Source organism: Giraffa tippelskirchi, chromosome 1 (genome assembly GCF_054371585.1).
Source record: "Giraffa tippelskirchi isolate mGirTip1 chromosome 1, T2T-mGirTip1v1.2.pri, whole genome shotgun sequence".
NCBI lineage: Eukaryota > Metazoa > Chordata > Mammalia > Artiodactyla > Giraffidae > Giraffa > Giraffa tippelskirchi.
The window spans coordinates 139,102,588-139,116,573 of NC_137275.1; the positions used below are offsets into that span (position 1 = coordinate 139,102,588).

The 13,986-nt window shown below is 33.7% G+C and overlaps 1 long non-coding RNA gene across 1 annotated transcript in view; it reads right to left on the reverse strand.

The window, feature by feature from the left end:
- Positions 1-7,760: 7,760 nt before the first annotated feature.
- Positions 7,761-13,986, reverse strand: part of LOC145509469 (uncharacterized) — a 78,318-nt gene continuing 72,092 nt past the window's right edge. Inside the window, exon 2 of the long non-coding RNA XR_014056105.1 lies at positions 7,761-12,273. This is a non-coding gene — a long non-coding RNA (uncharacterized LOC145509469). The remainder of the gene's footprint in view (positions 12,274-13,986) is intronic.

Below are 13,986 nucleotides of genomic sequence, written 5' to 3' on the forward strand. Positions count from 1 at the left end.
AGTATAAGACTCTACATTATTTTTTCTTCAAATAATTTTCTATGAAATTTAACCTTGATACTTTTCTGTTGTACATTCCTATTTGAATTTAATTTTCCCAAACCCAGAAAAAAAGGGATTGATTAAGAGTGTTTTTAACTTCCCAGAGCTCCCCCTTCTGTTATGTTAGGGTAGTGCTAAAAACTATGGTAAACTGCTTTCTGAGATTTTCTCGCTTTTGTTCCCCTCCTCCACTTCTATTTGGACTTATTCTTGCCTGCTTTCCTGTGGTCCTTCTCCTGTTTAATTTTAACACCATCCTCAGTAAGAAAGGAGCCTTGAAGAGTTCACTGGAACTAGATTACTTCAGTACCTTTAGGCCTTACTGCTAAGTCATTACAGTTCAACCTTCTTGGAAGATAAAACATACAGTTGTTTTGTGTGTGTGTTAGTCACTCAGTCATGTCTGACTCTTTGTAACCCCGTGGACTGTAGCCTGTCAAGCTTCTCTGTCCATGGGATTTCTCAGGCAATACTACTGGAGTGGATGACCATTTCCTTCTCCAGGGAATCTTCCCAACCCAGGGACTGAGCCTGGGTCTTCTGCATTTCAGGCAGATTCTTTACCATCTTAGCCACCAAGGAAACCACAATTGTTTTGGGTGGGACCAAATCAGAACACTGCAACTACTGTGTTTATTATCATTCTCCTAGTAATTTGCCAGATTAAAAATAAAACATCTACATACACCTGAAACCAATACAACACTGTAAATCAACTCTACTTCAATAAAAATTTTAAAAAATAAATATAATTGGCAAAAGTGTATTTACACAAAAGAAGCAGTTTTCTTCTCTTGTATCAAAAAGCCCAGATTTATTTTCTTTCACTGCACATTATTTCCGACTTCAGCTTTCTTGCTTTAGGAAAAATCCACACGCACGCACACACACACACACAAACAACACATGAACTAGAAAAGAAGACAATCTCGGAGAAGATTCTAAGCAAAGACTGCAATGTTTCCTTAGATACTCAAACACATTCAAGGTTGTCAAAATTAGATGAGCTACCATTGGTGCCCGCTACTAACTCAAAAGTGAAAAGAAGACTAAAAGACAAGATTCTATAATTATCGGCTAAAAAGTATAAACTCCCAAGAAGTAGGAGGTGAATTTAATACCTGTGGTTATAACATTTTTGAAATACGTTCTTGCAGCTGTGACATTTGGAAAAACAATTATCAACTCAGCTGCAGTAAACAAAAAGAAAAATACATACAAATAATATTCCTGCTGGAAAAAAGCATAAATTCTGTAAAATACTAATAATGTAAACAAACTCAGTTTTTTCATAATATATATATATATTATATAATCTCCTAATAACACACTTGTCATAACTTTATTTTTCAAGACATTGTTTGGATGTCTTATGGTTTATCTGAATATTTTATGCCATTTGATTATGCAGTATGTACATATTGTGAAATGTCAGAATATGTATCAAAATGCATATGCTTGAAGCAATAATATTATGGAAGTAAGATGATCACTATAGTGCTTTAGGACACATTTTCAATTAAGCAACCATTTGTTTAAAAACCAGGGGACCAAAATGTTCATGTTTTATTCAAAATTAATATCTCCATAAGGAAATCCTAAAATATCATGGAATTTTGCTCTTATTTTTTATTGCTTTCCCCATAGGTTTGTTAGTCATAATGATAAAAACTCAATAGTTGGGATTTTCATTACTAACCATCAGAAGTCTCCTGGAAGGGTGAACATGTTCACTTAGCAGGAACTGATTCTATAAGTTGGAATGAATAACTCTTACTCAGGAAATTTAGTGTTCATTTATATGAAGGTAAACAATTCTTTTAGATCCCAAATATCATATGAAGATGTACACAGTGTGCATTGGACTTTCCTTCACACATATATGTATTTGTTAACTTTTGCTCCCACACATAAATTTATTACTAAGTATATGTAAATATAGATCCCTACTTAGTGGCACTAGTGGTAAAGAATCTACTTGCCAGTGAAGGAGACATAAGAGACTAGGGTTCGATCCCTGGGTCAGGAAGATCCCCTGGAGGAGGGAATGGGAACCCACTCCAGTATTCTTGCCTGGAGAACCCCATGAACAAAGGAGCCAGACAGGCTATAATCCATTGGATCCCAAAAGAGTTGGACACGATTCAGCAACTAAAACAACAACAACAGTTCAATATTCCTTTATTTAATTACTAGATAATATTCCCTTTAATGGATATACCATTCTTCGTTAATCCATCTATCAGTTCATGGACATCTGTGTTGTTTCCACTTCTTGGCTCTTTGAGTAAGACTGCTAGGAATATTTCTGTATATGTTTATGTGTGGATGTATGTTTTTATTTCTTTGGGGTTTATCTAGTAGAGCTGCTAGGTCAGGTGATGTTTCTATGTTTTTTACCTTTTAAACAACTGCCAGAATGTTTTCCATACAAGAAAATATAGGCTTAATATAATGAGTTGGGAAGTACTCCTTCCTCTTCTACATTTTGGAATAATTTGTGAGAAAATGATATTAATCACTTTTTAAATATGTGGCAGAGTTCACCAGTAAATCCATTTGACTCTGGGCATTTTAGGGGTATTTTGTTTGTTTTTTGAAATTAATCTCTTCACTAGTATAAATTTATTCAGATTTTCTATTTCTTCAAGTGACTTTCAGTACTTTTTGACCTTCTTAGGATTTGTCTATTTCACTAAAGTGAACTAATGTTTTTCAGCTTTAACTAAATCTCATAGATATTAATAAGTCTTCATTTTTAATTAACACAAAGTATTTTCTAATTCCCCTTGTGATTTCTTCCTTATCCCATTTGTTGTTTAGGAAAATGGTATTTAATGTCTACATGTGTATTAATTTCCCAAATTTCTTTGTGGGTTTGGATTTCAAATTTAATTTTATTGTTATTAGAAAACATAGTTTCTATGACTTCAGCTCCTTACATTTATTGAGTCATGTTTCATGGCCTCATATATTGTCTTTCATAGATGGTATTCCATGTGCTCTTGAGAAGAATATTTATTCCATTGTCATTAAATGGAATCTTCTATGGATATCTATTAAATCTAATTGCTTTATACCGTTATTTAAATCAGCTATGTCCTTGTTGATCTTTTGCTTAGCAATTCTATCCATTAGGGAAAGTAGAACACTGAATTCTCCAACTATTGTTGAATTATCTACTTCTCACTTCAATTCTGGATAAACATTTCTTCATTAGCTGTGTACCCTTAGGACAACTTCCCCAGACAGTAAATGCTTTTCTTAAAGTAATTTTTACCAGTTTTATCAATAGTTTTGTTAGAGAGTTTTTCCTACTTCCATTTGAAAGTGGAAATTTATATCAATGTTTATAGCAAAGCATTCTCAATTCTTTGCCCTCTAATTGCTATAAGCAAATTTAGAGACAACAAGTTTATTCTGCTGGGGGAGACTTAAAAATACATGCAGAAGTATTAGTCCTTAAAGGCCCAGGATAACTAAATATCTAACAAGTGAAATTTCCAACTCCATAATAATACCTTTCTCCAGAACACTCTATTGGCAAGCTCTATCCACTGAGCTCATCTTATATTTTCCAATGATTTTTCCTACTAGCAAAAACACAAACTATTTTAAGTCAGATACATGGCATGAAACGTGATGATTTAGAGAGGATGGCACTAAGGGATAAAGAAGCAGCAAGACCAATCACTCCATCTTTTAATTCATATTCCTCAGGAGCCAGACGTGTTCAAAAAGTATGATCATACAGTAGAATTACTAGATATAAGCTCCCAGAAATAACAACTGCAAGAATATTGGAGATAGAGCAATGCAGAACATAGATAACCCATGAAAACTGTCAATACATTTGATAACATGAAAAGCAACTTAAGGAGTGGTGTAGATAAATGCATGAAGAAGAAAGCCATAGCCTAGATTAGGGATCCAAAGCTACTTCTAATTAGGGATCAGTAGGGCACAAGAAAAGCTGCATACAATATGTACGATAGAATATAAGAGGGATATATCTGTCCAAAAATCTGGGTTATCTGAATCCAGGATTTGGAAAGCTCACATCCTAGCCAAATCTCTTATTCTTTCACATATTTAAATATTTTAGGTATTCAAATAATTAGTTCCATTTCTTTAGAAGAAAACCTTTAGACTTGTGTTTGGCATAGAAATACCAATGTGTCTACTCAAAACTTTTAATATCTGTCTCTTTAATTTATTCATTATTGATTATATTTATTTTACCTAGAAAATTTTCTTTAACCATAGAGGTTAAAGAAATTAACACATATTCTATCTCCAAGCTACTTAACTTGTATCTGCCTTAGTATCAGTGTATGTTAAATGGTGATAATAATAGGAGAACAGGATATGACAAATAACAAAATCCACATAAAGTATCACTGTTATGAATTTTATACTTTTCATGATAATTAATTTTCAAAATTAAAATTTCATTTATTTTTAGGTTTTGATCAGTTTTGATAATAGGATTGTTATAAATCAGGAAGCCCTTGTGATGTGAACTGATAAAGAAGTAAAGAGATAGCACAGAGAAGAAAAAGAATATCTAAATAGGTTTCAGATATAATGGTTGCATTTAGGGATACACCAAGGTGTGAACAGTATCTAGCATTAATTAATAATTTTTGCTTGTGCTCATACAAAACAGGTACTTTAAATTGAGAAAATTACCTGCTCCTATGTTAAATAACAGCAGTAACAGGTATAGTTTCATATGTTACACAATATTGAGGGTAAGTGAAAATAACTGAGCTGCTTGCTCCAGGAAATACTGCTGCTAAGTCGCTTCAGTCGTGTCCGACTCTGTGCGACCCCATAGACAGCCGCCCACCAGGCTCCGCCGTCCCTGGGATTCTCCAGGCAAGAACAATGGAGTGGGTTGCCATTTCCTTCTCCAATGCAGGAAAGTGAAAAATGAAAGTGAAGTCGCTCAGTCGTGTCCGACTCTTAGAGACCCCATGGACTGTAGCCTACCAGGCTCCTCCATCCATGGGATTTTCCAGGCAAGAATACTGGAGTGGGTTGCCATTGCCTTCTCTGCCAGGAAATACCGGCTCCTGGAAAATAGGACTGTGAACCAATTAAAACAGCCAATTAAAAAGAGCTCTTCTACTTTTCAAGACTAAGAGCTGGTTCATCATGACATGCTTCAAGGCCCTTGATTTGCTGTGCTGGCCAATACTAAGCTTTCATGTCAAAAATGTTGACCAACCCTAACTAGTACCCTTCCTTGCAAGATCTACCTTAAAATAATCAATTCTAGGCCTTAAAACTCTATCCATGTTTTCCTCTGATGCCTCTCTCTAAGGCACTATTAAGACTCAAGATGGGTTCTTCCTTAAGTGGAAAAAAAAAGTAATCTGATGCAATCCCATGAACTGTAGCCCACTAGGCTGCCCTGTCCCTGGAATTTTCCAGGCAAGAACACTGGAGTGTGTAACCATCCCCTTTTCCAGGAGGTCTTCTCAACCCAGGAATCCAACCTGGGTCTCTTGCATTACAAGCAGATTCCTTACCATCTGAGCCACATAGGAAGCAAGGTGGGTTCTTCCTAAAGAAGGGAAATCTAATAAACTTAACTTTTTGATCAAAAGGTTTTTCTGGTGGTCTCTTTAGGAGACAAAACATGACAACATCTTTCATGGATACAAATGTACATATCAGTGGGACTCAGGATGGCAAAATGATATAGAAAAAAATTTTATTTATTAGATAATTTGACTTTATGTGCTAGTCTTATTTTTCAAATACTATTATTATTCCTTTAAAGTCATTATTCACTAAAATTTAAATTTAGATATTCTAACTCTTTATTAATAAAAAAGAATTCCTCTTACAAATGTAGTTTTATTAACTGCATAACTAAATTTACAACTAAATATCAGATTTGTAATACAATTTAAGTTACATTTTAAAGACTTTCCTAATGACTATATAGGGAATATGGTTGAATTTAACACTCACCCTCAACCTATCTATGCCTACTCGTTTCTGTTTAAAGATCACTGTTGTGAGAACATATTTATTATGATTTTCAAAGCAACAATTGACAGTTGATAATATTGTTAAATATCTCACAGGTATTTAAATAATCTCTTGGTTTTACAAACTGATCAATTTCTTGTAAATGTTATACTAATTATATTTTCCTTCTTTGCCCTGTACTTCATTTATACAAGAGCATAACAATGTTATATGAGTTGAAATTCAGATACAAACCAAAAATAAATGTTTTTTTATTTAAAACATTTAAAAAAGAATGTATCTTTAAAAAAAAAAAAGATTCAAGAATACACTGTTAATGACTGGACAGAAGAACAAATCACAATTATTGAAGCTTGAACTCAGAGACAGTTTTAAGTATACTTTCAATAATACTGTTTGGAACAATTCAGATTAAGCTATTTTTGGCAGACCTTCTCTGTCAATTTGCTATTAGTGATGAAGCACTAATAATTCATTCATTATGTCTTTCACTGTAGATGTTATGCTATAATAAAAATCTTGTTTACAATATACATTTTCTTAGCAAAGCCTGTATCCATAGAATCAAAGCAGTCTTTAGTACAATTTGCTTTATCATATATTCTAAATTAAATGGGATCTACATTAAAGAGGTGTCTCAATTTTAAATTATATGTAAATGGAGCAATTGAAATAAAGTAAAGCACAGAAAACACACAGAATGCTTTCAAAGATAGAACTCAAAATTAAATTAAACCCAAAGCCTTTAACTTTGGTTTCATTTTCCTACTATTAAAACAAAAAAGCACCATTAAATAAACGACTGTAAAAGTGACTGCTTATTATCTTTCTGGGAAGCAATAAATTCCAGTCCATGTAAAGAGATGATTTGTTGTTGATATTTTGTTGTTTTCTCTTCAAAAGTGAGATTGGTTTCTTTAGGTATCAACATTGACCCTGGCTTCATAAGCTTTTACCAAACAGAGCATATCATAAGCACTGAGGTTTGAGACTCAGTGATTATTATAGCTGCATATAGGTGGAAATGCTCTTTCAAGGTTATTTTATTTCCTATTTGCCACACTTCATACCACAGAGTAGTACCTAAAAGTTAAATGCATTTTCTTGAAATGAGCCACATGATAAAACAGTGCATAAGAAGAAGGCAATAGGGTGCAGTACAAGTGTGCTGTGAAAATGAGTAAACCAGATGTCAGCAATGCTTGAGCTCAGTTGTGGATGTGTTAATTTTCCCCTAGATCTGCTCAGGAAGCTGGCAGGCAGAATCCCTTGCCTCACAGATCAGGGAAATAGCTCAGAGAAGGCTCAGAGGCAGAAAATGCAATTGACAGGGGAAATGCACTGAAGCTTTTTTTTTTTAAAGAAAGTAAGATTGTTTTTAAGTTTCCTTTTTTTTTTCGTTGTTTGTTTAAAAGCAGACTTTAATAACTTCAAGATGGAGAATATAATGGAACAGAATAGGATTTATTGAACTCTAGGTAACCTGATTGAGCTAATCAACCACTATTCTTTATTGCATGGATCAAAAAGAAGAATGAAAGACAGAATTAGGGAACATTATTCTTTGAGTCTACATGAAAACTAAGAGTTCAACTCATGTGTTTAGATTTTGTAGACAGCATTTTTCTCCAATATCAAAATGAAATATTTCAATGAATACTCATCATTCATTCTAGCAATGGTTTGTTAAGAATATAAAACAACATTTCACTATTATCATAACTGTTTAATGATGAAACTGAAGTTCTAATACTTTGGCCACCTGATGCAAAGAACTGAGCCACTGGAAAAATTCCTGATGCTCGGAAAGATTGAAGGCAAAAGGAGAAGTGGGTGGTAGAGGAAAAGATAGTTGGACGGCATCACCAATTCAATAGACATGAATCTGAGCAAATTCTGGGAGATAGTGAAGGACAGGGGAGCCTGGCGTGCTGCAGTCCATGGGGTCACAAAGAGGTGGACATGATGTAGTGACTGAACAATAACAAAATCATAACTCCTTATAACTCATGATATTTTGGTTTAGAATTAACTGGTTTTGCAATTTATGGAATCAAAATAAAATTTAAAAATTAGCCCTTTCTAATATAGTTTTCCTACAAATATTCACTTAGAAATGTACCAGAGTCCACTAGCTTTCCATCAATATCTATTCTTCCCATCTCCTATAACAGAACTATGGAATTTTAGCTGTATGTCTGACTGCCCCAAACACTTTATTTTACAACATCTCTTGTAATCAAGTTTGGTTATATGACTAATGGCCAATGATATATATTAGAAGTGGTATTTGCAACTTTTGCAAAATGCCCTTAAAATGAAAGAGGTATGGCGTTCTCTTTCCCCCTTTCTGCCAACTAGAATACAGACATGGCAGGTGGAGAGCTGGAGTTAGAGTTAAAGCATCTATCCTGAAGCTTAAGACCCTGAAAACAAGAAACCCATAGTCTGACATGGGAATGTCCTACCATACCTGGATATGTATGGGGAACTTCTGTGAGAGCAAAACAGGTTACTGTTTTGTTTAATTCACTGCTACTTTGGATTCTGCAATTGTTAGTCAAGCTATTTCAAGTTCTTTCTATGTATCAGGAACTGTTGTAAGCAGTAGAGGAAAAAATATTCCCTGTTTTTACAGAACTTGTATTTTGGTGTAGGCTAATAAAAAATGGCTTAAAGGATGGATGATCCAAGATGAAGGACTTTCTCTTTTATATAAGGAGGCCAGTAAAGTTCTATGATTAGGTGACATTTGAGCAAAAACCTTAAGGAAATACAGAAGTGAATCATGTAGAAATCTGGGGAAGACAAAAATTTAAATCCTTAGGTAGGAGTTTATTTCCCCTTGAAGGTTAGAATATCAAGAAGTAGGCCAGTATAGCAGGAGTAGAAAAAGTGGTAGAGAATATAAACACTCATAGGCTACTAAAAATATATGGCTTTAACTTTGGTTGGGATGAAAGGCTTTTGGAAAGAGTCTTGTACAGAGAAGTAATATATTCTGGCATGTATGCAAAGGCATGTATGCAAACTTTGATAATGGGTTAACCTGACTAAAAGGAAGTTTTTCAGTCTTGCCAGATGTTGAAAGGATATTTAAAAATACATGATTCCCTAGTGCAATATTCTGGGGAAAGATGTGTGAATTTTTTCCAAATATAATCCATGATTTGCACATTTGAATTGCTATGATCCATATACAAAGACTTTATATTCAGCAATATGTGTGCTATTCACATTTAATTTTCACAGCAATCCTAAAATACTATGATTTCTCATTTTACATGTGTGGACAAAGTGAGTAGATGCTTCTCAAGGCTGCAAATAAAATAATTAGTAGAGACAGTTTTCAGACTTGTAAGATCTGAGTCCTTTTTAAATTTGCTTGCCTTTTTAAATACTCTCTTAATCATTATGCAGTATTGCATTACAGTGAGATTACCCTACAGCAGATTTAAAGAAAGAAAACAACTTTGGAATGACTTTTCAATTAATAAGGAAAGAAATCAAACCATACAATCAATAAAGCATATCAGACAATCCACATATTAACCACAATTTTACTTTAGCGCATTTTTGCGTCTTCAGAATAAAGGTACATTTTTGGGATTTAATTTCACTTAAACTTGTATTAAATAAATGGAGTAGTTCAAAAAGAGTTAAAAAGTCCCAAATTCATAGTAGTTAATAAAAGCCCTTTGAGGGTGTGTTTATTTCTAACTGGTGGAGAATTAATTTGTCATGCTCCAGGGAGTGCCAAGCTCCAATTAACACCCCATGTGTGTGGCTAGCACATTTGTAATGGGTTGGCTGTATAGTATGATAAAACCAAGAGGCTCAGGCCCCTCTGCTACCAATTGCTGGTTCTATAGTTTCTGGGCCTCATATTAAGCCAGGAGTAGATAAAAGCACTTAGGTAGCTCATTAGTTGCTTACTGATGACTGGAACATCATTCCCAGCCATCTTCTACTTGGAAGATATTCAAAAAAGCATTTTGATTAGATTACCTCTAAAAGTGCTGTCCTGACTATAAGACAATAGGCAACAATTTCTTTTTCCCCTGAAAATTTCAAGTCAAATTCTTAAACTGTATACTTAATGCATTCACATTTACACAAAATGGCATCTACTAGCTTCACCCACAGTCAACTTAGTAAATAATCAAACTACAACAAGGTATGTAATGAAGTAGTCAGATTTTTTTTAATTCTATTGTGTTACCAGTATATAGTTGTGTCCTGATCAAAGAAATATGTTGACTGAGCTCTGATATGAATTATTAAACAGTAATTTTGACTCAGGTTGTTGAAAGGAAGAATAGAGTTTCAGTTTTCAGTCAGTGCCTTTTTAATGTAATAAAAGTAAAGCTTCTTGTGGAATTGCAAGGTCGTTTCTGTAATTGTTAATATTCCCTAGCCTTTGTATTTAATATGGCAATGCTTGTAATCCAGAGTGAAAATGATGGAGATTTTAAATGATGGAGAAGTAACTATAAATGGAGCAAACTGAAAAATTAATAAAATAAAATGATGGGAAAGAACTAGAAACTGCAGTGATGTAAGTGAAGTATCAATAAAGAGAATTGTGCCAAGTGCAATAATTATCAGTCATCTTATGGCACGACTTCCCTTCAGTGTTAACTGTAGTCCAGTCATCTTTTTTTTTTTTTTCTAGGACTGTAGGGATGGGAGTGGCAAACTAGTACACTATACAATGCAAGCACTCATTTGTAAAGGTTTTGTTTAATTCAGTATAGTAAAATTCATGTACTCCTCTTTTAGAGAAAGATTTGGATTTCTAGTAAGTATGTCAAATGGTAACTTTCACAAATAAGAATGAATTACTGTTTTAAAACATTGCAGTTTACTCTATTCGTTATCTCAGTCCATCAGTGCCTTAGATGATCACACCTATTGCCCAGTTTTGTTTTTTTTTTCCTTAATCTTCTTTTCCCCATCATTGCCCATTCTGATCCTGTACTTAAATAGTAGGCTTAAAGTTATTTCATTTCAATTTGAAACCATTTTTGGAATGAAAACTCTGAAAGGATGCAATAAGAATGGACACTCTTTCTTCCCTATCATCTTCTGGAGTACACAGTACTACTTTCAGGAGACTCGAGAAGATGTTCATTGATCCAGCTACCACAGGTCTCTGTTTGGTGAAGAGTATGGACAAATAACAGGGCAGCAAGAGAAAAGACTAAGAAAACAGACAGAAACTGAAAATAGTCAAGATTTTTCCTCTACTCAGACTGTTAAATGACATCATCTCACTTACGATGTCAAAGAAACAAGCAGTCACTTTTGTTGTTATTTTATTTTTATTTTTTTCTTTAAAGAGGACACTCATGAAACTTTTTCTGTTTAAAAGCACCCATTACAGAAAGGAACAGAATACTAACAACAAGGCATTCAATAAAACCTTTCATTGAATAATGAAAGAAGGATGGTATCGATATATTTTTTTTAATCTGGTCAAGAAATTTCCCTGTAACAGTCTTTGGGTGCCCAGAGTTCTAATGGGCTTATGACTGCTAATGGCTTTCTAATCTCATAGTCTGTAATGTTAGAGTTTTAAATCTATTTACTTCAATTTCCTGACATGCATCAGAGACAAAGAGGGTATTTACTGGCTTTGTGGGCTTTGTATTACATTTTTTATTACATTAAAATGTACCCAGACTTTTACATCAGCAACTCAACTGGATGGTTTTGAAGGAAGGGCAAACAGAGAGAGAAAAGTAAGTAAGTATATAATTTCAGAACTATCATCATAAAAGATACAAAGGTTCATGTTAGACTCACAGTATGTAAACCTAGAAAAATTTGCCATTTTTTTCCCTCAGCTTGTGAGTTTTAAATTGGTCAGATGAAACAAACATAGTTCTCATCTATTTCATTTACATTAGATTACATTTACACTATCTTCTGTTATTTTTCCATAGCCCTTTATGGTTCAAGCTCGTGCCTTGCTTTCACCTGAGTTACATCCTGTATTTATAGCTAATAAAGTTGTATTTTCTCTTAGTAGAGTGATGCAGAGGAGGATCACTTGTGATGCCTGAGATAATTCACTCAGTTTCTCTTGTTTTGATTTTCCTCAGATATAAAATAAAAAGTAGAATAAATATTTTCTTACCTCAAATCTTAAAAGCAGATCATGTATGTCAAAATTTCTTTGTAAGTGTCCACTTCTTAGGAGGAACCAAAGCATGGTCTACACTGGAGGAAAAAAAAAATGGAGAAGGAAAGCAAGTAAAAAAAATGCCAAATAATAGCATATACTTTAAAAATTCTATTCATCTAATTCTATTCACCAGCACTATCTCTTAAAAATAGCAGTGTGACACAATTCCTTAAACAGGTACCATTTATTTTTTAAAAATCCATAAAAAGCCCACTTTTTATAATTGAGACAAATAAAAAGAAGACAAACTAAAATCAAGATTTTAGAAAATTCAATATATTTCAAATATTAATTCATTCATTGAGTCAGCTATGAATAGCCAATTGTCCTTTTTTTGAAAAATTATTTGACTTATTACTTTATATTGGAATATAGTTGACTAGCAGTGTTGTGATAGCTTCAGGTGTCCAACACAGTGTTTCAGTTGTATCCACTCCTTTTCAAATTCTTTCCTCTACCCTTCCACTGTACTTTATGTTCCTCTTATGGTGCTTAATACATTATTTTTATATAATATATATGTATACATATATATATATGTGTGTGTGTATATATATATATACACATCATGAATTCCTATGAGTCACACACTATTTTACAAGTTTGGTACTAATCAAGAATGCTTGTTTTCAAGTACAGTCCCAATCATTTTGGTTGACCAAGTCACTAAATTGTTAATTCAAATCTATTTCAGGTTATAAATGATAAAATGCAAAATCATCATGTACTTAGTAATTAGGTAACCCAATAAATGTGGTTGCAAAAGCTTATTAACACTACATACTGACAACGAGCAGTTTTCTCACTGTTCTTCCAAAATCAGAAATTTAATAAGAAAGGAAAGGAAAACAAAAGAAAGGTGAGGGAAAGCAGGGCAAGGCAAAAGCTAGAGAATTGCCTGGGACGTTTATACTGCCAAGAAGAGGTACGTACCACTTTCTCTCAAAATTTACTTGTCAGAACTAGTCTAGTGACTCTGCTTGATTAGAAGAAGGTGGAGGAATGTGGGAGAATACATGGATATTCAGTGGACATTAAATGTTCTGCCACAGGAGAGGATAACAAGACTAGCCCATCCAAGAAGTTACTCAAGGTTACTTGGAGCAAATTGTTCTAATAAGCAAGGGAAGTTTCATAGAAAGTGGAGAAATATTAGCATCTAACAGGCCAGTCTGGTCTATAATTAAAAAAAAAAAAATAGCAAAGGTTAACACTAAATATGCTGTAAGACAAAGGGACACAGCCAGCATTGGTCTTGATGAACAGACCAGTGTTAGCAACTGTATTAATTTATAACAATTTGTTTTATAGATGATGTAGCAGTGGTTAAAAACACTGACACTGGAGCAAGAATATGTGGCTTCAGTCTATTAGTTGTGATTTCAAGCAAGATACTTTACATCTCTGTAAATCAGTATCTTCAACTATAATTGCAGAGATTAGAGGCACCTAACTCAGAGTTATGGTGAGGATTAAAATAAATGATGTTTGTGGAAATCTTAGGTACTGCCTGGCACATAAAAATAATAAATTTGTGTTTATAACACAACTACAATTTTTGAAATCATTTAAAAAAAAACAAGTGGAGATCAAGATGGCAGAGTACAAAAATGTGTTCACCTCCCCCCACAAACACATCAAAAATGTATCTACATGTGGAATAATTCACACAAAAAACCAAGTGAAGGCTGTCAGAAGATTTCTTATACAACCAAAGCTGCAAGAAAGAGCCCCATATAATCTAGTAG